Source organism: Lampetra fluviatilis, chromosome 45, assembly GCF_964198595.1.
Source record: "Lampetra fluviatilis chromosome 45, kcLamFluv1.1, whole genome shotgun sequence".
Taxonomy (NCBI): domain Eukaryota; kingdom Metazoa; phylum Chordata; class Hyperoartia; order Petromyzontiformes; family Petromyzontidae; genus Lampetra; species Lampetra fluviatilis.
This window is the reverse complement of record NC_136319.1, coordinates 2120683-2148150: the sequence shown is the minus strand read 5'-3', so window position 1 is coordinate 2148150 and position 27468 is coordinate 2120683. Positions and strand designations below refer to the sequence as shown.

General features: G+C 48.8%; 1 protein-coding gene and 1 pseudogene across 1 annotated transcript in view; one reads left to right on the top strand and one right to left on the bottom strand.

Annotated features, from left to right (window-relative positions):
- Nucleotides 1-27468, bottom strand: part of LOC144947516 (E3 ubiquitin-protein ligase TRIM11-like) — a 147957-nt gene that overhangs the window by 72478 nt on the left and 48011 nt on the right. The gene's annotated exons all lie outside the window — the stretch shown is intronic.
- LOC144947412 (E3 ubiquitin-protein ligase TRIM11-like) overlaps nucleotides 8440-27468 on the top strand; it is a 34815-nt pseudogene continuing 15786 nt past the window's right edge.

Sequence of the window (27468 nt, the reverse complement as noted above, 5' to 3'; positions counted from 1 at the left end):
TGCAATGCATCAATGCATGTGTGTACAGCAGCATGTAATGTCTGAGTCGGGCCTGTAGGTGGCTGGCAGGGTTAATGAATAACCGCACGTGTAAACCAGCCACATGGTTAATGGCGTCTCGGAAGGATTGCTGCGTGTAACACGCGCTGTTGCATTTTACAGGTAAAGGACCCAAAGGTTGTTTTTGATCGTTATATAAATGTTCTAGATTTGTTCTTGATTTGTTTTAGACTTTAAGCATGGCTTTGAATTGTTCGTTTGTGATATATGCAATTAGAGGCGTTTTAGCACTGTGCATTGTAAAGGGATGACGCACTGTAATTAGTTATTGTCATTGTAATTCTCTAACTCTAATATTGTTTAGTCTATAACCATGCCCATGTACCCAGAGTATGACTACTTGCAATGCTATTGAGCATAGAACACATGTAAAGTAGTAAGCTGTACAATGGTGATATACAGTACGTATACTGTACACATACAGTACATATAATGGGTGTAAGATACCGATAGAAGTGGATGGTATAGATAGACATACAGCTTAGGATTAAAGTAATATTCGAATAGTGATGTGCAAATGTGATTGTCAAAGATAAAGATGGTTTATCAGCAGTAGAATTGGGTTTAAGAGAAAGGGTTAATGAATAACCGCACGTGTAAACCAGCCACATGGTTAATGGCGTCTCGGAAGATTGCTGCGTGTAACACGCGCTGTTGCATTTTACAGAGTGACGGTGCTGTTCTTCCCAAGATTCATATGAACCACAATAAATAAATGTGCTTGCACTCGATTTGGAGCACCTGCCCACGTCCTTTATCTCGAGTGTGCAACATATTTTGGCGAGCCTGGCAGGAGAGTTTCCCAGAGTTCACTGACGGGGATCAACTCTTCCAAGAAGACGGACCAAGCAACTGTAAAGGCAGAATATATAAAGATATTCGTACAAAGATCTGAACGGTCTTCACATCATGGCACTGGAACAGCTGCAGGACAAGGCCAGTACTGCTAAGAATCAGCTGCAGAAAGCCCAGCTCATGGAAACATGCAGATATTTGAAGTGTTTCAATGATGATGAGACTGGTGAAGATAAAAGCAGACGGGCTTTGATTCGTATGGCAGAAAGAGTACTTGATGAAGTTGAAGACCAAGAAGAAGATGATGAGGCCTGTGCATACATTCAAAACCTGCTGTCTTTCATTGAAACAATACAGAAGAAAGACAAAGACAGCAGTGGAACGCGTCAAACACTGCCACCATCAAAACTTTCTGAAGATATGAATGGTGAAATACAAGAGTCACAAGAAGAATCCAGAAAAACCCTTGAGGAAAAGAAAATCTCAAGTGAAGGTGGAACAAAAACTACAGCAGCATTGAATCCCATACGAATGGCCAGACTAGGAAATGTGCCGGAAGTCACAATACGGAGAGAATTCAGGATCTGTGGGCAGGTTGGTGAAATAGGGCAGAATGACAAGTTATCTTACCTCAATCTGATACACCAGATCGACACAGGAACCCGTAAGGGACATGCCTAGTCTGACATCATTGAGGCAGTAGTCAGAGCAATCAGTCCTGGTCTAAATTTGAGGGACATGCTAGAAATAAAAAAAATGATTTGACTATTTACAAGTTAAAACCCATTTTGAAAGGACACTATAGAGAAGAAAGCACATCTGATCTCTATCAGAAGTTGATGAACATCTCTCAGGAGCCAAGAGAAACTGCACAGAACTTTCTGTTCCGAGCTATCGAATTAAAGGACAGACTATTATTTGCATCTAACGAAAAAGGAGCTGATGACCAGTACAATCCAGATATGGTACGCAGGAAGTTCCTGAGATCGATTGGCACAGGATTGCTCAGTGACGCTATAAAATTCCAAATAAAGCCCCATCTGGATGACATCAATGTCGCTGATGAGATGCTGATTGAAAAAGTCAATGAAGCAGCCAGCTTGGAACTTGAGAGACAAAACAAGCCCAAGCGGGTCAAAAGCAAGGGGTATCCTGAGGGCAGCAAGGCCCGCGGGGCCGAGGTGCAGCCCAAGGGCGGGGTGAGGGCCAAGGCGCAGAAGGTCAAGAAGAAGGTGCTGCACAGGGTGTACGCGGTGCGCCACCACAAGGTGCACACCTTCCCCACGTTCTGCAGGCCTCACATGCTGTGGCTGCAGCTGCAACCCAAGTACCCGGGCAAGATCACACCTACGCGCAACAAGATGGGCCACTACGCCATCATCAAGTTCCTGCTGACGACGGAGCTGGCGGTGAAGAAGAAGCCTTACAACATGCGTGATCCAAACAAGATATAAGCTGTGGTCATATAGTTGGTAGTTGTTTAAGATGTTTTTGTTTGTTAGTGTTGTGTTTAATATGTTAATAAGGTGTCATTGTCTAAGAAAAAAAAATGGTGAGGAAAAGGTTTCAAGTATGTTGGTAGGCCGATAAGTAAGTACCTAAGAGGTAAATTCCACATGGTATTGACAAGCTGTAAAGGATTTTATCTTGACAGGTACTGGGAAAAGAATCCTAACCATTTCTGGTCAGTAAAATGTGAAGCATGGTTTAATAATACCAGATTGTCTGGTAATTCCAAAAGCATAATATAATGCTTGGGCTCCTATCTCTTCGTGCACAAAGAGTTGGAGCTCACCCCAAAATAGAGAGCTTCTGGAGTGGCACTATCTTGGAAGGAATATGATCCCTAGAGAAATTGTGTTCACGATTTCTTAAACTCCTTTCATGACCAGTTTAAGGAAAAAGACTGCAAAATGTTTGCAAGGAGAAAGGTGGAGTGTCGAGACGACACTCATTCTGTGGGGGAGAGTGTGGCATATTAGGAATGGATCACTCTTTTAAGGGTGTCCTTGTGCAGCAAGGGAGTAAAGTGTGGTTCTGTGAAAGTCCTGATGTGCTGTGCAATGCATCAATGCATGTGTGTACAGCAGCATGTAATGTCTGAGTCGGGCCTGTAGGTGGCTGGCAGGGTTAATGAATAACCGCACGTGTAAACCAGCCACATGGTTAATGGCGTCTCGGAAAGATTGCTGCGTGTAACACGCGCTGTTGTATTTTACAGGTAAAGGACCCAAAGGTTGTTTTTGATCGTTATATAAATGTTCTAGATTTGTTCTAGACTTGTTTTAGACTTTAAGCTTGGCTTTGAATTGTTCGTTTGTGATATATGCAATTAGAGGCGTTTTAGCACTGTGCATTGTAAAGGGATGACGCACTGTAATTAGTTATTGTCATTGTAATTCTCTAACTCTAATATTGTTTAGTCTATAACCATGCCCATGTACCCAGAGTATGACTACTTGCAATGCTATTGAGCATAGAACACATGTAAAGTAGTAAGCTGTACAATGGTGATATACAGTACGTATACTGTACACATACAGTACATATAATGGGTGTAAGATACCGATAGAAGTGGATGGTATAGATAGACATACAGCTTAGGATTAAAGTAATATTCGAATAGTGATGTGCAAATGTGATTGTCAAAGATAAAGATGGTTTATCAGCAGTAGAATTGGGTTTAAAAGAAAGGGTTAATGAATAACCGTACGTGTAAACCAGCCACATGGTTAATGGCGTCTCGGAAGATTGCTGTGTGTAACACGCGCTGTTGCATTTTACAGAGTGACGGTGCTGTTCTTCCCAAGATTCATATGAACCACAATAAATAAATGTGCTTGCCCTCGATTTGGAGCACCTGCCCACGTCCTTCATCTCGAGTGGGCAACAACATCCTTTACGGATGGGATCCCATCACGGATTTTGTGTACTGTACTGAATCGGACCTGGATCTTGTTTTTGTTTGTCTTCCAATTGTGCTGCGAGGAACGCGAACGAACATCATTGAGTGCTGTATCAAGGCAAGCCAGTTCCACGCAGCTCATGCTTACGACAAACATACGCAGCGAGGGACAAAATGAGCACAACAAATGGCTGCTTAAAGTGGGAACAGGCAGCTTGCCCCCAATGCCAGGAATAGTTGCAGAGAGCACAATTCAAATCTCGGAGTAGATGGTGGCAATGGATGGATCTCATCGAATCCATCTTCGGCAGCATTGGAGATATGTCTATAGACGACCTTTCGAAGCGAGTCATTGTCGCACCAACCAATGCACAGACACTCGGAATTAACCACAATATCATTGGACAGATGCCTGGCAAGGCCGTCATCTACTACAGCGTCGATTCAGTCGTGAGCGAAGATCCCAGCGACACAATGCATTTTTCAGTCGAGTTTCTTAACGACCAGACGCTATCGGGAATGCCACCACACGTCCTGCTGCTGAAGAAGGGCGTCATCATCATGCTTCTGCAGAATCTCGACTCAAAGAAAGGACTTTGCAATGGCACGTGACTGATTGTTGAGGAGCTTCGCGAGCAATTTCATCAAGGAGCTGATTATCTCTGAGTGTAACCGAGGCGATTCGGTGTTGATTCCAAGAATCGACTTGGCCCCCACCGACACGACTTTGCCATTTGTTTTGCGATGACAACAATTTCTCATTCTCCTCGCATACGCTATCACAAGCAACAAGTCGCAGGTACAGACTTTCGATTACGTTGGAATCATTCTGCCGACGGCGGCCTTCTCACACGGCCAGCTCGATGTCACCTTATCTCGATCCCACAATCCCAACCAGGTGAAAGTCCGCATCGAACCGAACACCCAGCAAGGACATCTACTTAACGACGAGAGAAAATTCACGTGAAATGTCGTTTACAATTAAGTCTTCCAGATGCAAAATGATATAAGTTTTTAATTAAGAAACATAATTTTATCATTCAAAACAATACAATTAAAATATGTTTAATATAAAACGGAACATCTGGTGCTTGCGTGAATGCGTCGTTCGTGTGCACATGTCGTGACTTTCCTGGCCGAAGGCCGTAAATGGTTATGAGGGGCGCCACTGGGAAGACAAAGGCGGTTGGGCAGGCTCTGGTTATACCCCTGGAATACATATTATTTTGGTCGTGGATAATTTACGTAATTCGTATGAAGCCTTTTTTTAGACCGCACTAAATCCAGAAATATGGAGATAAAAAAACTGTTAGGTTGAAAATAGGCAATATCACTCTTCACATAAATTATTGGAAAAGGCATAGATATAATACAGGCGGGAAACAGATGACTTTTTAAAAAGATATACATACTAGAGACACACAGACTAGAAACACGCAGATCAATGTACGGGAGTCCACAAACGCTTTATACAAGTGGTGAGTTAGAGAGAGAGACCGTAGGCCCCTGTGTGAGTGTGTGAATGAGTGTGTGTGTAACTGAATGCGTAGCCGGGTGTGGGCTGCTTGGCACTCGAGGTGTTCTGAGCCCTCACCTAAGTGGCTCTCCCGGGACGTTGCAATGATTTGTTGGCTGCAAAACCGGCGGCGGATCGCGCTGCCTGCCATGCCTGGAGCCAATGCGCCTCACTGAGCACTGAGCCGTCGCTGCTGCTGCACTAAGGAATGAGCCGTGGGCATCATGGGAACCCCCTTCACTCGCATTGGTGACCTTGTAGAAGGAAGCTTTCAAACGCAGTTCTGCGTGTTTATCCGTTAGTAAGTAGAGTGGATGAGTCCAGGCCGGGTGTTCAGCGTAATCTATGTCGGGTTTTCCCACGAGTCCGACTGGGGTGTAGAGTCCAAAGCATTCGTTATCTGCTGTGAACAACTCGCAGAGCCCAAGAGAGCGTCTCCGGGTTCAAGTAGCGTTTAGAGTGCAGTATTTCGATAATTTGGCTGCTATGCATTTCCAACATGATGATCCACTTTGTTGAGCTATAATTTGGGATGGGCAGGTTGCTTATGAAAAATAAGCTAATAGCTCAGTGGGGTATTACACCTGGTAAAATAAATAAAAAACATAGGTTAGTTTTTATTTTATTTTTTACAATCATGGGGAACTCCGATTCCCATCTGTGTTGCTGCGTGTGCATGCGTGTTGAGTAGCCGTGCGTGTGAATGTGAAACAACAACGCAGGTGAAGTTAGTGGTGGGAGCGGCTTTGAATGGTCGGCACGGGGATCTGCAGTCTCGGACAAGGTGAGAGTGAGAGACGGTGACATCGCCAGCAGTAAGTGATAGAGGCCGGTATAGTTGGTGATAATTCACACTGCTAGCAAAATTCTCAGATTCCAGGATGGGTCACAGGAGGCTACAGACAAATCCCATCTCGGATGCCACGATGACATTCAAGAAACTCATCACGTTGGGGTAATTACACTGAGATGGAGTTACAAGACATCATGATATATCTACAACTATACCAACTATCTTCTTGATTCTTTCGGTAAAGTCACGTTGAAGGAAAATAATAAAATAATAAAAATAAAACATAATAAAAGAATTCTCACGACGTTTCGGCCACAACGCAAGTAGCCAGCCGTCTTCAGGTGGAGAACAGCTCTGTCAAGGCGACAGAGTCTGAATGGCACGCCCCATGCTTGGAGCGACTATTTATGCTGGGATGGAGGGGCGAAGAGCGTCTTGACAAAATAATTTGCATATCAAGAGGAATTTAGCATATTTATGGGAAATGTAGATATGCGATTAGTACTACTTGTGAAATGCGTAGGAGGTTTGGCGAGGGGTTTAAAGTCATTATGCCCATGCATTATGCAGGATTAGCAGTATCAAAGGGAGGGAGTAAGGTTAGAATTAATAAAGGAAGGAATGTTAATAATATGGCGCCGCAACAACTAATATGCTTATAGACTATACATTGATAATTGTTTTTTTACCCTTCTATCTGGCAACAAAACTGACACCTTTTTACAAGGAGTCATGTTTGCATAGACCGCAATACCTGCAGTCATAATACAAACAAAATACATAACTCTGATAATGTGCACTGTCCTTGAAGTTGATTGGTCCACACCCGAGACAGCTTTTCTTAGAGCCTAGTCTCCCATGTGAGACTAGGCTCTCACATGGGAGACTAGGTTCTAAGAAAAGCTGTCTCGGGTGTGTACCAATCAACTTCAAGGACAGTGCACATTATCAGAGTTATGTATTTTGTTTGTATTATGACTGCAGGTATTGCGGTCTATGCAAACATGACTCCTTGTAAAAAGGTGTCAGTTTTGTTGCCAGATAGAAGGGTAAAAAAACAATTATCATATTTTTTACTGGCAAATGAGGTTCCCATAGTGTAGAGACTATACATTGTAATATTACACTATGTATTATTCTACCCACCCAACTGCATACCACACTGCTATAGTGATACTATAGCACTGTATACCACACTGCTATAGTGAATATATAGCAGTGTGGTATACAGTTGGGTGGGTAGAATAATACATAGTGTAATATTACAATGTATAGTCTATAAGCATATTAGTTGTTGCGGCGCCATATTATTAACATTCATTTCTTTATTAATTCTAACCTTACTCCCTCCCTTTGATACTGCTAATCCTGCATAATGCATGGGCATAATGACTTTAAACCCCTCGCCAAACCTCCTACGCATTTCACAAGTAGTACTAATCGCATATCTACATTTCCCATAAATATGCTAAATTCCTCTTGATATGCAAATTATTTTGTCAAGACGCTCTTCGCCCCTCCATCCCAGCATAAATAGTCGCTCCAAGCCTGGGGCGTGCCATTCAGACTCTGTTTCCTTGACAGAGCTGTTCTCCACCTGAAGACGGCTGCTTGCGTTGTGGCCGAAACGTCGTGAGAATTATTTAATTATGTTTTATTTTTCTTATCTTTTTATTTTCCTTCTACGTGACTTTACCGAAAGAACCAAGAAGATGAATCCCTGCAGTCACGAAAGCTTTAAATCGAAAATTATACCAACTATTTTTATTTTTCCAGGTAAGGGTCACTGAGCAATGTGGCTATGTTTCAGAAACCACCTGGCCACAAATGATGGCTTATCATGTGAAAATGTATTGCAGCTAACTAATCTGACTAGGTGATGTTGATTGTAAATGTGGAGAGAAAATCGGAGGACTCGGAGAAAAATTAACGCGACCACGGAGAGAGAGAGAGATGTCAACTTTAAATATTTAAGCAGGCGTCAGGGTCGCAATAAAACCCACGACCTCCTGTATACCGGGCAAGGGAGATAACATATTGCCACCAACTTGCTGTAGAAGGATGAGTATCTCTCGACACTGATTGCACGAATGAGCCACATCAGCTGAGCCTCACCGATTTATATTAACAAGAGCACTCATTTCTTTAAATGTCAAGGTGTGTACACGGTATCCGTGTTCACCTTGAGGCTGCTGTTTGTGCACCTAGGGGCACGGGTTCACATTCTAGGTAGTGTCACGTGATGTCAGTGACGGCAATGAAAACATTTAAAGCATTTTACTTCCTTCTTCACCGTCGATATAAGAGAAAGATCCTGGTCCAGCGTCTCTCTGAGCCACACAGCGAGCGATCTCAGCGAAGCCATGGGTCATGGCGAGCGCGACTCCCAGTGAGAGTGTGGATAGTGACTGCGCTGCTCCATCTGCCTGGACACGTTCGTCTGCCCCTCCACGCTGAGCTGCGGACACTCGTTCTGCCTTTGATGCCTGAAGGCCGCCTGGGAGACGGGGAGCAGCTTGAGCTGCCCGCAGTGCCGAGCGACCTTCCCTGTGCGACCCCAGCTGAGGAGGAACATAGCCCTCACCAACCCTTGCGAAGCAGCTCAGAGTTGGATACAGGATGGCCGCGGCCGTTGTGTGTGACATCTGCGGTGACGGCCAGACTCCTGCAGTGAATACCTGCCTGAGATGTGAGATTTCCTACTGTTTTTCTCACTTTAGGCCTCACCTGGAGAATCCCAGGTTGAGAGACCACGCTGTGGTGGATCCCACTGCAAGCTTGGATGAGCGAAGATGTCCTTATCACAAAAGAGAGTTGGAATTCTACTGCACAATAGACAGCAGCCTGGTCTGCTCAACTTGCACCATCGCAGGAAAACACACATGGCACAAGGTCCTGACGCTGAAGGACGAGCACAAGACACGGAAGGTGAGGCCCTCAGAGTGAGACACCGTAACACGATCTGACCAATTATGTCACTCGGCTACACAACATTTGAAGGCTAAAAACTATCATGTGTTCATGCTCTCCCTTTTGAATCTCTGTCTCTCTGCCTGTGTAGCTAATCTTCTGGTTTGCATTTCAGGAAAGAGCCTCATGAAGTATTGAAGTTTATGCTTTCATTAGACATAATTGCCGTATGAAGTAATTAATTGGACAAAGATTTGAGACTGATATCACAGCCACCTGAGAAACAATTATATTAGATTTATCTTCTAAACTAGGCAGCTGTGTGCACATGAGCTTTTGGGTCCGAATCGGTACGGACACCAAGCCAGTATGGCTCCCACCGGCTGGTGCTACAACGAAGCATCAGCTTGCCCACTCCCCACCCCCCCCCCCCCTCAGTCGTACAAAGGCAGCGTGGAGATGATGGCCTTCACTTTGGAGGGGTCGGTGTGGAAGGAAGGGCAGTGTGAGAGGTGACTCAGGGGCTGGAGTCTCCCCTGGTGACGTCTCGTCTCTCACTACAGAAGCGCGTAGAGGAGGAGACGCGAGCGGTGGAGGAAAAGAGGAAGAAGGCGGATGAGTCCTTGAAGCGGATGGAGGCCGCTCGCAAGGAGGAGCAGGTACCATGTCCGGGTTTGGCTCTTTGACCCCCGTGACCTCCATCCATTGAGGAAGTCGCATTATAACTTTGATGCCTCTTACTATAACTATATCATTCAGTAAAGTCAGGAAAGAACCAAAGAGTATGAATTTCTGCAGTCACGAAAGCTTCAAATCAAGATCATATAATTAATTTTCAAACTCAACATTAACTACGAGGGAACTGCACATTTACTGCATTAGATAGCCGCATTGGCGAGTCTGCTGAGAGGTTGCGTTACTCGGTATCGCGTATTCCATTCCTGTGGCATAAAAAATGTAGAGAGTGCCAAAGATTATCCGGGTGGAGCTGTGGTGCAGCTGTTGCACTGTACAGGAGGTTGTGCACCGGCACGGACGCAGAGGCACGAACACCTCACAGCTGCACCTCACGCCGTCCCTAATCGCGTCACCGGAGTTTATTTAAACTACAACATTTCTATATTGCTAGGTAAGGTTATGTACATTTTTCAAAAGCTACCCTCGCTGTCACAAATAATAGCAGCTCAAGAAAGTGGCTGACATCATCATCATCACGTGAGAAAATATACAATAGACCCATAGAGATACATACAGACCCATAGATATATATAGGGATACATTGAGATATATAGAGACCCATAGAGATACATAGGGACAAATAGTTATACATAGGGACAAATAGAGATACATGGAAATCTATTGACTAAACTAGTTTTAACTTACCAGGTAATGACAAACTTAGCCATGTAGCTCTTTTGCAGAAGGAACCTGAATCTAACAAATGATAGCTCAATGAAATGGCTTATCAGGTGGAAATGGATATGACCAAATACTCTAAATACTGTACTCTAAACGCGTGCTTGAACCCAAAGACACTCTTGACACCCATAGAGACACATATATAAATAGATATGGGTGTTTGAAAAAGATGGACCTAATTTTAAAGCAGTATATTTCACAATGCCAACATGTTACAATTACACAAAAAGTAACAAACGGTGTAATGTTTAAATAACCATTTTATAAAGGCGCTATGTGCCCTCCACCAGCTTTATGGACAACATCGAGACGACAGTTGAATTCGTCCCAATAGCCTCTCTTCTCACGTTTTCCTCTGAGGTGCGTGGTCGCCTTGTGCTCTTCCCCTTACATAAACAGCCTGTTTCCTCAAATTGTCGGTACCGATGACGAATGCTCTTTAACATTGGCGGACCAATGCCAAAACGCCGTTGAAACGCACGCTGCACCGCAATTACGGATTCAGTCTTGCTGAACTGCAGAACGCAAAACGCCTTGTGTTGCGGGGTCACCATCTTGCGAATGACTGAGACTAGGGGCTGTTTGTGTGCTGGGAGAGGAATCTAGCGGTAATCATTTGAAAGTCTATGCCCTGCCCTTTCAAGTGGTAAGAGTTTCATTCATGGGCGGTTCGTGGTTGCAGAGAAATAGCGATTTCAAATCAAGTCTATCTTTTTAAACACCCAGTTTATAGAGACCCGAGAGAGACCTAGATACCTATAGAGACACATAGAAACACATAGAGACCCATAGACTAAACTATTTTTTTTTACCAGGGAAGGTTATTTTTCATAAGCGACCTGACTATTACGAATGAAAGCTCAACTAAGTGGCTGATTGTAACGTAGAAATTGAAAGCAGCCGAATACTCTAAATGCGCGACGTTGATCCTAAATGTGGAGGCAAAAACCGGAGGTCCCGGAAAAAAGCCATACAACTACAGAGAGAACAAACTCCAAATATACAGGCCTTAGGATCCGGATCGAACCCACGACCTGCTGTATACCAGGCGAGGGAGTCAACATCTCCTAGCCACCATGGCGCCCACACGCACACACGGAGTGACTTATGGCTTATGGAGCCAACCGTGGTTCCCGCGTCTCCGCAGGAATCGGTGGCCGGGATCAGGGGTCGCATCACGGGCAAGTTTGCCCGCCTAAGGAAGGCTCTGAACGAGGAAGAGAAGGAGGCTCTACGTCGCGTGGCCGTGAAGGAGCGCGAGCTGCTGTCCCGGATAGACGAGGACATCGCTCGTCACAAGCGGGAGATCGGGGAGCTCCAGGCGATGGCCGCTCGCCTGTACAATCTGAAGCATGAGAAGGACTCGCTCGCCTTCCTGCAGGTGGGGAGCACTTCTGTGGAGACGCCGTTTCGGTGTCCAGAACAACAGAGCGGGCAGTGGCAGAGGGGCTCGTGGTCAAATGGTAGAGACTTCACTCATGATCTCTCTCTCTCTCTTCCACAGAGGCACCTGGAGTTGATGCGCAGGTACAGATCATCACGTCTCACGGTTTAACACTCACAACACTGGATGTGTGTGTTAGACACACGGGCTGTGTGTTAGTCACACGGGCTGTATGTTAGACACACGGGCTGTGTGTGTTAGACACACGGGGTCTATGTTAGACACACGATATGTATGTGTGTAAGACATACAAGCTGTCTGTGAGGCACTGGCTGTGCTTGAGAGAGAGGCTGTGTGAGACTCGGGCTGTGTGTGAGGCACGGGCTGCGTGAGACACGGGTTGCGTGTGAGACACGTGCAGTGTGTGAGACACGGGCTGTGTGTTAGACAATGACTGTATGTGAGACACTGCCTGTGTGTGTACACCCAGGGCCACATTCACACCATTAGTGGCATGGTCTCAGCTAGCTGATGAAAGTTGCAAGCCAGAATTTCATCATCGCTTGCAGCTGGGGTTCGAATCGTCCCCCACTCCTCCCGATGTCGAGGGGAAATGGGCGTAGTTTAGGACTGTGGCTAAGGCAGCTGCAATGGCTGCTTTGGGTACACGATCCAGACCTTCCCAGAGACCCTGGCTGACAGAGGAGGTGTTCCAGCTGACTTAGAAAATGCGACAGGCCCACCTCTCATCGGCTACAGCATCCCACGTCGGAGAATGAGGAGGCTTACCGCAGCAGTCGCTCGGAGGTTTGGAGAGCCATGAGGCGCTGCAAGGATGGGTGGTAGTCGCAGGTTGCTGAGGAGATGGAGTCTGCATCAGTGGCCTGCGATCACATATCACTCTTTAATTCCATCAAAAAAGCAACCTGCAGCACCATACCAATTGCTATCATCAGGGGAAAGAACGGTGATCCAATCTCCGACCCCCAGGAACAGGTTTGCAGATTTGCTAAGCATTTCTGTGCGGTCTTGGGGGAGGGAAAATCCCTCAGCCAGGAAAACAACATGCGACAAAGTGGGGATTACACTGACGTGGCTGTGGTGCCTCGAATATTGGAGGAAGAATTCACTCACTGTGAATGGCTGGTTGAGGTGTCATCTGTTGAGGAAGTACTGAAGGCGATCCAGAGTCTGAGACCAGGAAAGACGCAGGGCAGAGATGATCTCACAAGCGAAATGCTGAGGGAGGATGGCGTTTGTGCACAGACTACCCTACATGACATCATACCAACAGTCTGGACCACTGGAGGGGTTCTGCAGGATTGGAACGATGTCCTGCTGGTCCCCCTATTTAAGAAGGGGGACCGCACAGACTGTAACAACTACAGGGGCATCTCACTCCTCAGTGTGTCGGGAAGGATCCTGCCAAGGATTATTCAACATCGCCTTGCTAGGCACGCAGAGGAAAGTCTTGTGGAGCCCCAATGCGGTTTGAGGAATTGGATGCTATATTTTCTGTCCGTCTGCTACAGCAGTGGTGTAGGGAATTCCAACAAGACTTATATCTTTGCTTTATTGAAGTGGTCAAGGCCTATGATACTATCAGTAGGCCTGGGCTCTGGGTTTTCGTTATGCTTTCGGAGTCCCTGACCCTTTCCTCACGATCATTAAGAACTATGTCGCCGGGAGTCAGAGCTATTCCCTGTACACCTTGGGGTGCGACAAGGATGTCCTCTGGCTCACACATTATTTAACATATATTTTGACCACGTAGTTATTGAAGCCTTCAATGGCTGTACCAGAGGAATTTCCATCTGGTACAGATACAAAGGCAGGCTGATCGATGCCCGGGTGTGGTCAAGGAATGGCTCCCTGTTGCTCAACCATATTTAGTATGCCGATGATCTGGTGATTGCTGCTCACTCAGAGGAGGAGTTGGAAGTGCTGCTGCTGAACCTGGATGTTGCCACTAAGACGTGGGGCATTACCATCAGCCCCACCAAAAATAAGCACCTGTCTGGGTATTTTGTACCATCGGGCACTCCACCAGCACAACTCCCGATTGTTGATCGGGCCGTTGTGGAGAGAGTGGAGAGTTTCCCATACCTGGGCAGTGTGCTCATGACCAGCTCCAGTTTAACAGCAGACGTCTCACTCCGAATCAGTCGATCGGCATTATCTTTTCATCAGTTGTGTAACGCTGTGTGGAAGCTACCTGGTCTCTCGCTACGCACGAAGCTTCAGGTCTTCTCGGCCACGGTCATTCCTCCTTCTCTACGCTTGTGAAACGTGGACCCCCTGAATAGAACATTGTCGCCGGTTAGAAACATTTAGGCTGGCCTGCCTACGATTCATCCTGGATTTAACCAGGCTGGATTGTGTGAGGATCTCACAAATCCTTGAAAGATCTGGACAAAGTCCCAGTGGTGAGCTCCTCCGGCAGGCAAGGCTGCGTTGGTTGGGCCATGTAGCCCGCATGCCCAGCCACCGCATGCCTACACAGCTTTTGTTCGGCCAGATCGAGAGGGCTAAATGTGTGTGGCACGGGCTAGAGAAGAGATGAGGTGATGTGGTCCAGGAGGACGTGGAGCTGAGTGGACTTGTCGAGGATTGGTACTAGCGGTGTCAAGATCGGCCTCTGTAGAGGAGGCGCGTGAAGGACGCTACTGGGCAGTTGGAGGCAGTCGCCCTCCAACAACAACAGAGGGCGGAGGAGCAACGCTCACAATAACGAGTGGAGCACCGGGTTGCTAAAGCACAGCAAGTTGGCACAATAGGGGCACAGGTGGTGCATCAGCCAGTCATCTCAGTCAGTCGACCTGCGGCATCTGGGTCTGCCCCATGACCTCCTGCCAGCGGGCGATCGACACTTCACGTGACCTCAAGGTGCATATAGCCTGGCACAAGCGTCGTGGTGACGTCACCGCCACTTACTGACGAATGGCGGTTGTTGTTGTGTGAGACACTGACTGTGCGTGAGACACGGGCTGTGCGTGAGACATGGGCTGTGTGTGAACCACTGACTGTGTGTGAGACAAGGGCTGTGTTTGAGACAGAGGCTATGTGTGACAACGGGCTATGTGAGATACTGGCTGTGTGAGACACGGGCTGTGTGAGACACTGGCTGTGTGTGAAACACAAGCTGTGTGTGAGACACGGGCTGTGTCTGAGACACTGGCTGTGTGTGAGACAGGGGCTCTGTGAGACACGGGCTGTGTTTGAGATGTGGGCTGTGTGAGACACGGGCTGTGTTAAACTCTGGCTGTATATGTTACACCGTGCTGAGAACCCGGCGATCTGGGTTCGATTTCTGCTCACTGACAACTCCAGTGACGATTATCTGAACCGGTCCTGGGCCTCCCCTAGGTAGACTCAGCCTCAAATTAGTACATGGTATGGTGGGTAAAAATCGCCACTTTGGAGACAAAGGCGGTCTGGCGTGGTGCTGGCCACCCATCCACTCGTGTACCATTCTGTCCTTCATAGGTGCTCGCTGACAGCATTTGCCCTTACAGTCTGTTAAGGCTATATCGGGGATCTTTGTCTTTAACTTCGTGTGAGACACTGCCTGTGTGACATCGGCTGTGTGTAAGACACGATCTGTGTGAGACACGGGCTGTGTGATAGACATAGGCTGTGTGTGAGACATGTGCTGATTGTGCTATGGATGAGTGTTCCGATGCTGTGGTTAAACGAGGCTGTGTGTGATGCTGTTGGTGGTTGTCCCAGGAAAAAGTTCCGAAAGGAATCTGCACCCGCACCTGCCACTTCACTGGACGTCACCACGATCCGCTCCTTTGAAAGAGTCGTCTGTGAGTTGCTCAGTCTAGCACCCGGGTGTCACCCTCTGTTGCATTGCATTTCTGTGTGCACCCCCCTTTTTCATATTATTTTACCAGGTAAAGAACTCACTGAACCATGTCGCTTTTTGTTCGGAAGCGACCTGACTATAACAAATCCCAGCTCTACGAAGTGGGTCATCGCGTGGATATTTATAGCAGCAGTCAAATCCTCGGAATGCAAAATTAAGCTAAATGTGGAGGGAAAAATGCGAGGAAGTAGGGGAAATCCACGCAACCATGGGGAGAGAGACGCAGAAAGAGAGCGACATGGATCAGTGGGCTCTACCAGGTGAAATAATATTAGTTTAACAGTTTCAATATTCTACTAAACCCTACTGCTGGGTACTGGGGCAAGTGCTGTCCGCGACCAGCAGCACCTATGAACGCTGGCACGGCACACGATGGGTTGGATGGCCAGCAACACGCCCGGCCGCCTTTGTCACTCTCGTGCCGAATGTCTACACATCACACCAGCAGAGAGCAGAGCAACGTGACCCATTGTTGTACTGCACCTCTACGCTTTAACGTTCACGATCCCCACCATCGCCAACACGCACCGACGAGAGCGGTGAAGTATGGTCAAATAACCCCCCCCCCAAGACGCGCACGGCGCGAGGAGGCGCTCCCCCAGCAGTGGAGTGACATACAATGTCTGTGTGTGGATATTAGAGTGTGCGAGGCTGTGACACACAATGTCTGTTCGTGGATGTGAGAGTGTGCGAGTGGCTTTCGCATCGTGGTGCTAGCATCATTACCACTGTTCACTAACACTGCACACACATCCATGGTCATGTTAATGCAGTACTATTGTTATTATGTATTATTATTTATTATTATTATTCACTAATTATTATTATTCACGAGAGATTATATCAGTATATGTACACAGATACTAACGAATATTAGTTTGTGTACACTTCGACTAACGAATTTAGTATGTGTACACTAATACTAACGAACATTATTAGTGTGTGTGCACTAATACTAACGAATATTAGTTTATGTACACCAATACTTACTAATATTAGTTTGTATACACTAATACTAACTAATATTAGTATGTGTACACTAATACTAACGAATATTAGTTTGAGTGCACTAATACCAGTCCTGTATGCATTTGTCATACGCGTGATGATCACAGCGTTACGTATGAACGTATCACGTAGTGTGGTGTGACCACAACAACACAACAGACAACACAACACCAGCGTGTGTGTGTGTGTGTACACGCCACGTTTGTGTGCGTGTGTACACGCCACGTGAGTGTGTGTGTGTGTACACGCCACGTTTGTGTGTATGCATACGCCACGTGTGTGTGTGTGTACACGCCACGTGTGTGTGTGTGTACACGCCACGTGTGTGTGTACACGCCACTTGTGTGTGTGTGTGTACACGCCACGTTTGTGTGTGTGTACACGCCACGTTTGTGTGTGTGTACACGCCACGTGTGTGTGTGTGTGTACACGCCACGTGTGTGTGTGTGTGTGTACAAACCACGTGTGTGTGTCTTAATGTCACAGATGTATGCTCACCGACTCTGGACACAAACTCAGCCCACAACCGCCTCCAGATTTCTTCGGATCTCAGGACGGTGACGGGGAGCGGTGTCCCCCAGGGTCGCCCCCATCACCCACACCGGTTTGAGAGCTGTCCACAAGCCCTGTGCTCTGAAAGCTTCTCGTCGGGTCAGCACTACTGGGAGGTGGACGTGGGGAGTGCGCTGTGGTGTCGGGTTGGAGTCGCGTACGGGACGATCCCACGGAGAGGGGGTGATGCTGGGTGCGGCCTGGGAGGGAGTGACGTCTCCTGGTGTCTAGAGAAAGATGGCGACAGCTTCTCAGTGCGGCATTGCGGGGTAGAGACCTCACTGTCGGTGTCGGAGCCTCCGCGGAGAATCGGGGTCCATCTGGACTGGGACGCGGGGCTGCTGTCGTTTTACAGCGCTGACTCTATGGCGCCATTGCACTCGTTTCAACAAACCTTCACTCAGCCCCTACACCCTGGGCTATTCCTGTGGTGGAGTGGTGTAGGTGCCTCAGTGAGGATTATGGATCTGAGTGGTGCGTGCTGAGAGAGGTGAACGTGAACAGCACTGAGGGCATTCACCACGACGCACGGCGCTCGCCACCCTCGTCACCGTCACGCGCAACGCCACGCCCTTGGCTGGCAGGTGGCTCTCGGTGGCTAGGGGCTGAGTGGCTCTCCATCACAACCGGGGGGGCTGAGCGTAAACAATCCTCACACCACTCTTTGGTTTTGTCGTTAAAGTCAAGTAGGTTAAAAAGATAAACAAATAAATAAAATCACGACGTTTCGGAGGCAATACAAGCCTCCGTCTTCAGGTGACACCTTCACAGCAAAATTACTGTATAAAGTGAAGAGGGTGGGCAATGGGGGGGGTATAAGCTGGTGAGGTGACGAGCAGTGCGGATACGCCTGGAACTGCAGACGATGCCTTGTGATGTAGATGGTGTAAGTAGATAAGCGAGCTAGGATTATGCTGCCGGTGGGTTGCAGGCAAGCAGTGTGTGAAAAAAGCTAAAAAAGCTATTATGGCTGTACACTTATAAGGCAGCTAGAGTTTGGCTTGGTTGATGACATCTTTCCAATGATTACTTGATTTAAAACCATCCTCTCGGTTGAAGTTGTGTCTATGTTTGTATATCTGGATGGCTTCATGGACAAATCTTTGGTAGTACCCGGGAGGTTTGCAGAGTACTTTTGTATCGGAGAAAACGATATCATGAGAACCCGCTGTGTTGAAACAATGATCAGCTACGGCCGAAGAATTCGTTCTACAGTGTTTCAAATTTGATTTGTGCTCGCGAATTCGGTCAGAAATATGTCCTTTCGTCTCCTCGCCCTTTGTTATGCACCAGCGTGCATAACAAATGGCGGCATAATCCTAGCTCGCGTATCTACTTATGCCATCTACATCACAAGGCCTCGGCTGTAGGCTCGTCACCTCACCAGCTTATAACCCCCCCCCACGGCCCATCCTGGCTCCTCCGCTCTCCCTTTAACCAGTATACAAGGTTGTGTCTTTTAGAGCTCTCTTCACTTGATACAGTAATTTTGATGTGACGGTGCCACCTGAAGACGGAGGCGTGTGTTGCCTCCGAAACGTCGTAATTTCATGTATTAGTTTTTTCTTTTTAACCTACGTGACTTTACCAAAAAAAACAAAGAGTATGGATCCTTGCAATCACAAAAGCTTCAAATCTAGAATTAATCCTCACAACCTTCATTGAGTGGGGGTGATAAAATATGTACCGCTCTGTGTGTGTGATGCCAACGTGGATGTATTCACCTTGCCAGAGGCGTGGGACTGTAGTGTAGGGGTGCAGTGATTAGCAATGTTGAACTGGGATGTGTTTATACACCGGTGGTACCATGGGTTGTGGAAAAAATATACAACAATAATAATATTAATAATACAAATTATAAATGTACACGTACGACAGTGGCGTTGTAACGCTTGTATCGTCGATTCTAAAATAAATATATAGAACACAGACAACAACAATGTAGTTGTGTACAGCGTCATTCGTGCTCACTGCATCCCGCAACGCTATTCATTAATTAAACACGAGGACCAAATGCTCTACAGAGCCACTGCCAAGCAAATTATATCCTCAAATTAATAAACAAATACAGGGATGGCGCTTAACATAAAAGGCGCCAACAATGTCCCAGCTACTCACGTAATCTGCTGATGCTAATACGTCATGGACGTGGTGACGTCACCACGCACGCTCCCTCAACGTGGTGATGTCACCACGTCACTGCTCCCCCTCTCCCTCCACGCCCCCCCTCACCACTGCACCATCTGTGAACACAAAGAGCTTCACAGCTCATCGGATTCCTCCTGCACTACAAACACAGATTCTGACATTCGGGATTCCCGCCACTGGGGGAGTTCCGCTGTGACGTCACCACGTCTCCGCGCTGACGACAACAAAAACAGAGGCCCTGAGGGGCAACCTGCAGCCTCGCTGTGACGTCACCACGTCACCGCGTTGGCGACAACAAAAACAAACAGAAGCCCTGAGGGGCAACCTGCAGCCTCGCTGCTGTGACCCAGCACTGTGGAGGGGGGGGGGATGAATCACCACTGACGTTGCTGGGAACTCCCCACGAGGGCGCCACGTGGCCCTGGTGCTCGTCAGGCGAAGGCAGTAGAGCAGCAACAACAACCACCACTACGACAACCACCACAACAACAACCACCACCACCACAATTACCACCACAGCAACAACCACCAGGGGGAGGGGTAGAGGTAGGGGGAGGGTGTGTGGGGTGCTATTGAAGGGGTGTGAGGTAGATGGGAGTTGTCTGGGGGGGGGGGCTTGGGGGTTGTCACGTGAGAGGAGGGACCCCTAGGGGGTGGGGGAGATGGGGATTTTGGGGGTCACGTGGGGTTCATTGTTTCACTGCAGGCACTGGTCCAGAGTTGCGGACCGAGTCACGAATCGCGACCAATTCTCAGACGCCCTTTGGGTCCCAAGCAGGGCCTGGAGAGGTGTTGGTGTGCGCCATGTGAGGGCGCTGCCATTCCACCACAGGGATTCGCGGGGCGCGCTGAATAATGGAAGTGCATGGTAGAATCTTGATTTGAAGGTTTCGTGACTGCAAGAATGCATACTCTTTGGTTCTTTCTGTAAAGTCACGCAGGTAGAAAAAAAAATCACGACGTTTAGATCGCAACACAAGTAGTCGTCATCACACAAGCAGTCGTCATCAGGAAATATTTCCTGATGACGACTACTTGTGTTGTGGTCGAAACGTCGTGATTTATTATTATTTTATTTTCTCTACCTGCGTGACTTTACAGAAAGAAGCAAAGAGTATAGTGGTTGGTAGATTTCAAAAGAGGCTGTGGCCAAATCAACCCGGAATGTCGCCGACTTGTTTTGAGATCTTTGAAGCTACGCAGGGTTGAACCTAGACTGTGGCGCTTGGATTGGTGAGCGGCAGTGCACATCGGAGTGCGGTGTGCAGATTACGCGTTGTGCCTCTCTCAGATGCACTTTCAGGTTATGCCCCTTGTTGATCAGTGCGACGTCTGTGACGTTCCCTACACGTACTGGGAGCATCGTCAAGATTTGAAGCTTCTTAATTTGAAAGCGGAAATGTGAGGAGCATGTTACAGTGTAGCTGAGATTCCAATTATAAATGTTAAGTTTAACACGTAGGCTTTCGCGACCAATATTATTCTTAATCAACGTTTTTGGGTTAGATCGCGTGTTATTTATAAATGTGTCGTAACCCTTCACCACCCGACACGGCCAATCAGCAAAAAAGTGTCACGTTGACAAAAGACAAATAGTTAACTGCTTTAGCCCACCGGTGTGTTGAAGTGTGAAACCGCAACATTTACAATTTTTGAGTATGACGTTTTGCTGGTAATTGCATCCAGCATCATCGGGCAATTCACCGGTGGGCTAAAACAGTGAACTATTTGTCTTTTGTCAACGTGACACTTTTTTGCTGATTGACCGTGTCGGGTGGTGGAGGGTTACGACACATTTATAAATAACGCGATTTAACCCAAAAACGCTGGGGGGGGCCGGGCGATGGGCCGACATGGCGTGTTATCGCTGCGGACGTCTCGGACATTTCGCGCGTGACTGCCGGAGTCGACCTCGTTCACCTCTTCGCCCGAGTCCCCGACCAAGGACGCGCCATTGACGTCGGACGGTGACCCGTGTCAGGCAAGTCGGTACGCATCAGACACCCGGCAAGGCCTGTCACCTCATTCATCGTTGTCGGAGTGCGTTCCGGGTGCCTGTTCTAACGGGGGGACTCTAAGTGATCCGCATTGGACGATGACGCAGTGGCGGGAACTGGCTCGCAGAGTCGTTGCGGCCGGCACTGGGTCTTCGACCGTGCTGGGCTCTATACAGGGGATTGACGTGTGGATTTTAGTCAATTCGGGCGCGTCGGCCACTATCATCTCGGATGTTATATTCCATCTCCTATCCATTCCGCCGTCGCGGGTACGACTGGTTTTCGATTCATGTGTTGCTGCTAACGGGGAAAGTATGGGCATCATGGGTCAGGTGGAAGCACACATTTCCATTGGGGATGTGTCGGCTTTGGGGAAGGTGTTGATCTCCAGGTCCCTCGCTGTGCCTTGCTTATTGGGGACCGATTTTCTGGCAAAGATGCCGATTCAGATAAGGGTCGATAAGGGTTGTATTGAGTTACCGGCGGGCCGTAAGATTTTCTTTTTGACGTCGCCGTGGGGCCGGTCCACCCCGAACCTCCCGGTGCAGGCGCTGTCCAACGTTTCAGTCGACATTCCGCCGGGCTCGCAGATGCTCATTCCGCTGTGCTATCGGAAACTCGTGCCTGGGGTTGAGGGGGCGAAGGGTTTGTTGTTGTCGCTGTCCAACGCTGTTACGGGCGGCCTGGCGCTGGTCGCAGCCCGGACGATTGTTCGGCCGGGTCAGCCTCCGTTTTTGCAAGTGTTAAACGAAGGTGCGGACAATGTTGTGGTTTCGGCCGGTACAGTCTTGGCCCATGCCATGAACGCTTTTACGGCCCATGATGATGCGGATTGCCAGGGTCTCGTGGCGGGGGTTTCGGCTTCTAAGTCGCAGGACGATCGCTGGATCGCCGGGTTGTGTCAGGAAAACGCGTCCCTGACTATGTACCAGTGATCCGCGCTTTGCGCGCTGCTGTCCAAATATTCCGACGTCTTTTGCAAAGATGATTTCGAACTGGGACGCACCTCACTGCTCTCCCATCACATTGATACCGGGGATGCTAGTCCCATTCATATGAATCTGCATCGGTTGAACCCAGCGGAGAGGGATCACGTCCGCGGCGCAGTAGATGATATGCTGGCCGCCGACATTATCTCTCCGTCCAACAGCCCAAGGGGTGCTCCAGTGGTCCTGGTGAAGAAGAAGAATGGTAGCCTGCAATTTTGTGTTGATTTTTGGAGGTTAAACAAAGTTTCGGTTGCAGACGCTTACCCCCTGCCGCGTATGGATGATTCCCTCGATGCCTTGTCTGGGGAGAAATTTTTTTCGACTCTCGACCTCTCTTCGGGGTTCTGGAAGCTCCCCTTGGACGAATCGTCGAGTGAAAAGACGGCTTTTCGTACGCCGCAGGGCCTTTTTCAGTTTAATTGTCTCCCCATGGGTTGGAACGCCGCCCCTGCTACATTCCAAAGGTTAATGGAACTCGTGTTGACCGGCCTGCAGTGGGATACGTGCCTGATATATTTGGACGACGTCATTGTTTTTAGCCGCACGTTTAAGGAGCATCTTCAGAGATTGGATGCTGTTTTTGCTAGGGTGGGTTCCGCCAATTTGAAATTTAAGCCCAAGAAGTGTCACCTTTTGCAAAACTCCGTGCGCTATTTGGGTCACCTTGTCAGCCCTGATGTTGTGGCCACGGACCCGGACTTAATGGCGTGGTTCGGGACTGGCCGACTCCGGCCACGGTGGGAGACATGCGTCCTTCCTATTACTGCAGATTCGTTCAAAATTTTTCTACAATCGCTAGGCCGCTGCACCTCCTTACGGCGACGAATCAGAGGTTCAAATGGGGGCCAGTGGAGGAGGCGGCGTTTCACGGCCTACGCGATCGCTTGGCATCAGCGCCGACGCTGGATTACCCTGATTTGGATTTGCCTTTCATTTTGGATACCGATGCTAGTGAGACGCGTATTGGCGCCATCCTATCACAGTGTAAAGGTGGCGTCGAGCGCGTTGTGGCTTACGGGAGTCGCGTTCTCTCTCCGGCGGAGACCCGCTATTGCGTCACCCGGCGGGAATTGCTAGCTATTGTGCATTTTGTCGGAGACAATACCGCCTGTATTTGTATGCCTGGAAATTCATTGTGTGCAAGGACGATGCGGCCTTGCAATACTCCCTGAAAGTTGACCAGCCATCTGGCCAGCTGACACGATGGCTGGAAACTTTGCAGGAGTTCTCGTTTGATGTTCAATACCGTAAGGGCTCGCGTCACGCTAATGCGGATGCGCTCTCCCGGCTGCCGCTGGGGTCCACCTGCGTGTGTGCCTCTGGCACGAATAGGTGCACGCGGGTTCCACAGCCCCCGCGGCCTGTCGTGTCCACTGTGGAGATGCCTGTGGCTTCCACGTGTCCGGAACCGGCTGACGGGGTTTTTAATTTGCCTCGTTCTGTGTGGATTCGTGAACAATTGCTCAATGACTCGCTTGGGTCCTTGCGGAGTCAGGCTGCAAAGTCGAAGGGGTATCCGTCATCTGATGGGATGCCGGGAGCAGCTCTCCGTGACGGGTTGTTGATGTGGAGAGAGGACATGCAGGGTCGCTGGCACCTTGTTGTGCCGTCGTCATTGCGATACGAGTTTATTCGGATTCTGCACGCTGAGAAGTTGTTATATCTCGGGGTGCAGAAAACCTTGTTGACGCTGCAACGTGATTATTTTTGGCACGGCATGACGACTGACGTCGTCGGGCACATTTGGGCATGCTCTGATTGTGCCCAGCGGAAGCCGCCCAAACAACCGTATGTTCCCCCAGTGCAGTCGATTAAAGTGACGCGGGTTAACGAATTGGTGGCGTTGGACATTCTGGGGCCCTTTCCCCCGTCCGCTCGGGGGAACAAATTTTTGTTGGTCGGGGTCGAATATCTTTCGCGATGGCCAATGGCTTGGCCTTTGCCCAACCAGTCGCATCGTCTATCACGGAGGCATTCCTGTTCGGGTACTTCATGGACAAGGGGGCACCGGAAAAGCTGCTTACGGACCAAGGGCAAAATGTTTCTTCAAACCTATTGCGGGATGTGTGCAACGCACTGGGAACTAAGAAAGTTCGGACCTCTCCCTACCATCCACAAACTGATGGGATGGTTGAATGGTTGAACCGGACCCTGTCGGCCATGCTCTGCCATATGGTTAGCGAGAAGCAGGCCGATTGGGATTTGCATATCCCGAATGGCACCACATGCGTCTTTTTGATGAATGGTCGCGAGAATGTGCCGCCTGTGGAGGTGCAACTTGACACGCGGGCGAAGGGTCCTGTTAAACCCCTCCCCGAGTATATTCCCGAATCCGTTCGGTGCGTGGCAGAGGCGCTGGACGCGGCCAAATTGGCTACGGCCAAGACCCATTACCGGAACGAACGGTGCGCCCAGCGCTCTCATCGTGGGTCCCCTTGGCGAGTGGGGGACATGGCCTGGCTCCACTGCCCACAGGTGCCGGTGGGAACCTCCCCTAAGTTGCACAAACCCTGGCAAGGGCCAGTGGTGCTGATTGAGGTCCCTAGCCCACAGTCCGCACACGTTCGGGTTGGGTCGCGACGTTGGTATGTTCACATGTCCCGATTGAAACCCTACGTTGCCCCGCGTGTCGATGCGTCATCTCCTAGCGTTGCCTTGCTGGTGTCTGTCGCGTCCGACGCGCCACTGCCCTTGCCTGTTCAACCTGCAAGCATGCCTGTCGTGCCTCCTGTAGACGGGCCGGCGGTGATCCTACCGGACAAAGGGATTTCTGCACCAGGTGGGCCTACCACGGCGACAGGGGCACCTGATCCCGCTGCCCCTCCAACCCCGCCGAGGTTGCAGCTGCAAGGGGCCCCAATTACGGGACTCTCTGGTGAGCGGGGTGCTGGGAAGGACAGGCCTCCACCAGCGGTGGATGATTCCATTTCCGCCGCTCCTCAAACCCTGTCGGAACTGCGATCTCCGAGGGTGCCACTTCTCGTGAAGGACGGGCCGGTGACCCGCACTTGTTCCAGATCCCTTCCCTTTTGTTGATTATGTTCGTCGTTATTGTGCTCTCCGTTGTGTCTGTTGTGATTCGTGAATGTGTTGCCGTCGCTCACATTATTTTATCCTGTTTCAGCCGGGACAGCCGGTCTTTTACATCAGGGGGGGGGGGGGGGGGGTCATGTAATGCGAATGTAAACGGGGTTCGCTGCTGGGCTCTGGCCGAATCATACGGCCTGGGGTATTGGGGGGCGGAGCCCAGTATGGGGGCATATGGGAGGGCCTGCCGTTCACCTCGGGTCCAATCGGAAGCGAAGTGAATGGGGGTGGAGCCAGCAGGGCGCTATGGGTAGGCCGGATCTGACGGTCCACAAGGGGAGGAGGCAGGATCACGTGATAAACAGGATATAGGTGGGAGCCCGGAAGGGCTCCGGGTCAGTTGTTGAAGTGAAGAAGTTGAACCACGTTGGGTGGCCGGAGGGGATCCGCGCCATCAGCCACGTGGCTGGAGGAGCTTTGGCACACCGTCGGCCAGCGGTGTGCGGAGTGGGGGAACGGAAGAACTGACGAGGAAGCGCGTGCGGGGCAGGAAGAACTGACGAGGAAGCGCACGTGAGAAGACGCTGGTCCATTGTCAGGACCAGCGGGGTGCGAGCAAGAAGCTAAATAAAAGAGCAACGGAGACCAGCAGTGTGTGACGAAGTCTTTTATTACACTCGCAGTCTGCTTGCATTTTACAATGGGGCTGTGAATTTGCTTTAATTCAGTGGGTGGTGTGTTCTCTGGCAGCTCATTCTCAATTAATGTGGGTGATTCATCGTGCATTGGTACCGCATTTTGTGTCTCAGTTAAGCCCATTTGTTTTTCCCTATTACCTGTTTCTCTATTTTCTCCTGGTATAGCCGGTGGGGGAATTGGTCGAAAATGGGCAAATTGTGTTTGACCTCCCATGTGCCGTCGCATCGGGTACTGATATGGTTCTGCTTTTGACCTCCACATCCTGCGATTCTCGTTAATATTTGGCTTTCTGCACCTCCAATGTGCGTGCCACCCTCCCGCTGGATGGTTAACTTGCCATCTGTGTGTGTAATTTTGACCTTGCGTCAAAATTACACACACAGATGTGGTGCTGATATGATTCTGCTCCACATCCTGCGATTCTCGTAAATATTTGGCTTTTTGTGCTTCCAATTTGTGTGCCACCCTTTCTCTAGGTTGTTATATTGCCATCTGTGCGTGGGTGTTCGCTCCTCTCTGCATTGTGGGGCGGCTCGTTGCATGGAATGCCTTGTATTTGGAGTGCCATGGCTGCTCGTGTGCGTTTTATTACTCTCTGAGAGGCTAGGTTCATGATCCCTCTCCCTGTGTGTTGGGTTCGAATTTTGATTCTTAGCTCTGTATAGCCATGCCATGTAAGCCGTGCTCTTTATGCGGTGTAAGGAGGCTGGCTCTGTGTCCAAAACCATTCCCACAATTTCTGTAATCTCTGGACTCAAGGATTCAAAAAACATAATTTTGAACATTTGGTCACCCTCGTGATACTGATTCACATCGCCTGCATAGTATGCTTTTTTAATTGTAGGAGGTAATCTCGCGGATCTTGGTCCATGCCTTGGGTCATCGATTTTACAGCATTGAATCTATCAGATAGTGTTGAATATTCTCCAAACTTCCGAATCACTGCCAGTCTCAGTTGTTTGAAATCATTCCTAACCTTGTATGATAGCGACTTTACCCATGGTATAGACCAGGGGTGGGCAAACTTTTTCACTCGCGGGCCACAATGGGTTCTAAAATTTGACAAAGGGGCCGGGCCAGGAACAGATGGATGGAGTGTTTGTGTGAACTAATATACATGACATGTAAAAATCATTACAATACAGGATTTGGCCTTTAACAGGTAGCCAAGCATTTATTTGCAAAGAAAATTTACAAATTGCACGAACATGAACAATACAAAAACATGTCGTAACGTGACTGATAAAACATCATGAAAACATCTGAGGTCTGCGCCCAAACCAATTACCTCACTTGAACTTCTTTATTATCTACATTAACAGGTTAGAGCAGCCACGCAGGCTGTGTGATGGAGATTTGGCTCTAACCTCGCTGAAGCAACAGATCATCACTTTC